Here is a 2,765-nt window from a genome sequence, read left to right on the forward strand (position 1 = left end):
CCAGAAGGTACTTGAGAGATTGCTGCACAATTTTCCATCTGACAACACGGCTGGCAGAGTCTGTACTTCCTTAGGCAACCGGGAAAGGGAGACAATGGGAACACACAGCAGTTCCAACAAAGGCAGGGCAACACTCTCCAAGGCATGGGACACTTTCATGACACCTCGCCAGAAACCTCACCCTGTAGCGTGGTCTAGAGGTACAAGGAGGGAAAAGTTTTGGAAGATGGTGAAGTAATACATAGTAGACCGTGTCAGCGTCCTAAATGATCCCTCAGTGCCTTACAACTACTGGTTGTCCAAGCTGGACTCGTGGCACAAACTTGCGCTCTACGCCTTGGAGGTGCTGGAGGGCCTGCCGCCAGCGTTTTGTCTGAGCGTGTAATTTAGTGCTTCTGGTGGCATTATAACAGATAAGCGTATCCGCTTGTCCACTGGCAATGCTGACAGATTGACTCAGATAAAAATGGACAAGGCCTGGATTGTCCCTGACTTCTCAACTCCACCAGAGGAGAGCTGAGCTGATGATTAACATAAAGGCAATTTCAATCTATTATTTCTAATGTACTCAATCTATGGTAGTGTATTCCCATGCATCTTTTCCACCACAAAAAAAAAAAAAAGAGTATAGGGTTGAATCTTGTTTTCTCCTTCTCCTCATCCAGATTTTTTTTTTTACGGTATTCACCTGAGGGGTTAGGTCATGTGATATTTTTATAGAGCAAGTTATTACGGACGTGGCGATACCTAGGATGTATACTTTTTTTTATTTATGCAAGTTTTACACAATAATATCATTTTTGAAACAAAAAAAAAAAATCATATTTTAGTGTCTCCATAGTCTGAGAACCATAGTTTTTTTTATTTTTTGAGCTATTGTCTCATGTAGGGGCTCATTTTTTGTGAACTGAGGTGACGGTTTGATTGGTACTATATTGGCGTACATACGACTTTTTTGATCACTTTTATTACCTTTTTTGGGAAGTAAGGTGGGCAAAATTTCTATTTCATCATAGTTTTTATTTTAAATTTTTTTATGGCGTTTACCGTGCGGGGAAAGAAACATGACCATTTTATAGATCAGGTCGTTACGGACGCGGTGATATCAAATATGTGTAGGGAATTTTATTTTTTCATTTTTAATCAGTGATAAATGTGTTTTGTTTTTTTTTTACTTTTTTTTCACATTTTTTTTACTTTTTTTTGACCCAGACCCACTTGGTTCTTGAAGATCTAGTGGGTCTGATGTCTGTATAATACAGTACAGTACACTATATAGTCTACTGTACTGTATTTTCACTTTACTGCCTTTAGCAGAAGTCTAATCAGCACCATGGACAGCCTCTGATCAGCACCATGGACATCCGGACGCCTGTGAAGGCGTCCGGTTGCCATGGTAACCATCACTCGCTGCCACAGCAGAGCAGTGGGTGATGGGAAGGGTGCCCCCTCCCTCTCCCATCGGGGGCTGAAAAGGCACAGCAGCCACCGATGGGAGGACCGCGGCATGTAAGGGGTTAAACGCCTGACATCTGTGCCAGCTCAGATGTCAGGCGTTTCAAGCAGAGTGTCAGCAATGTGCTGACACTCTGCAAACCGCTCGGCCATCCTGAGAGAAGGGGCAGGAGGATAATCGCATGCCTGCCTGCCCGCCCCCCCAACACCGCCCTGATGATTGAGGCCTTCCCGCCCGCACTGCCGCACCCGAACCATAAATAAAGGCATTTTTAAGTTTCTGATCCCCGCGGTCACAGACCGCAGAGATCAGAAATCTCCCGAAAGCACTGCAAACCAAGCGGCGATGATTGAAAATGCATAGGACGTACCGGTACACCCTGTGTCCTTAAGGATCGGGAAATCGGGGCGTACCGGAACGCCCTATGTCCAGAACAGGTTAAAAAAAACATCCATTTTGGGCAAAAAATATACAAAATTTGCGGCCTTGGCTGCATCTGTCAGTGTGAGATACAAGCTTGAAATATAGCAATAATATTATGGGTTTAAAAAAACACCCATTTTGGACAAAATACAGAATTTTGCAGCCTTTGCTGCATCTGTCAGTGTGAGATACAATCTTGAAATACAGCAATAATATTCTGGGTTTAAAAAACACCCATTTCTGGCAAGATCCTAAATTTGAGAAATATGATGAGAGCTCCAAAAAAGGGACGTGGCCCCGGTCGTGGTGCTGCTAGTGGAGCTCCTGTTGCAGGGAAAGGATGTGGTCGATCTGTTCCAGCTACATGCACAAGTAAAAACACCTTCCTCAGGTCCGAGTAGGCGACAGAACCTTCAGCGTTATTTGGTCGGGCCTAATGCGGCTCTACGAATGGTGAGGCCAGAACAAGTAAAGGCGATAGTAGATTGGGTTGCCGACAGTGCCTCCAGTTCCTTTACATTGTCTCCCACCCAGTCCCCTGCTGAAAGATCAGAGTTGGCACCTGCAGCACGATGTCCATCAGTCTTTCACCTCACCCCCTTGCAAATCAGCCAAGCAGTCTGAACCCCAAGTCATGCAGCAGTCTCTTCTGCTTTTTGATGACTCTGCTAGCAGGGTTTCCCAGGGCCATCCACAGAGATCTGCCCTAGAAGTGGAAGAGATTGAGTGCACCGATGCCCAACCACTTATGTTTCAAGATGAGTACATGGGAGGACCACCGCAGCACGTCTCGAATGATGACGAAACACAGGTGCCAACTGCTGTGGCTTTCTGCATTGTGCAGACTGACAAGGAGGGCAGGGGTGAAGACTGGATGAAAGATGAT

The sequence above is a fragment of the Bufo bufo genome, chromosome 8 (genome assembly GCF_905171765.1).
Source record: "Bufo bufo chromosome 8, aBufBuf1.1, whole genome shotgun sequence".
Lineage (NCBI taxonomy): Eukaryota > Metazoa > Chordata > Amphibia > Anura > Bufonidae > Bufo > Bufo bufo.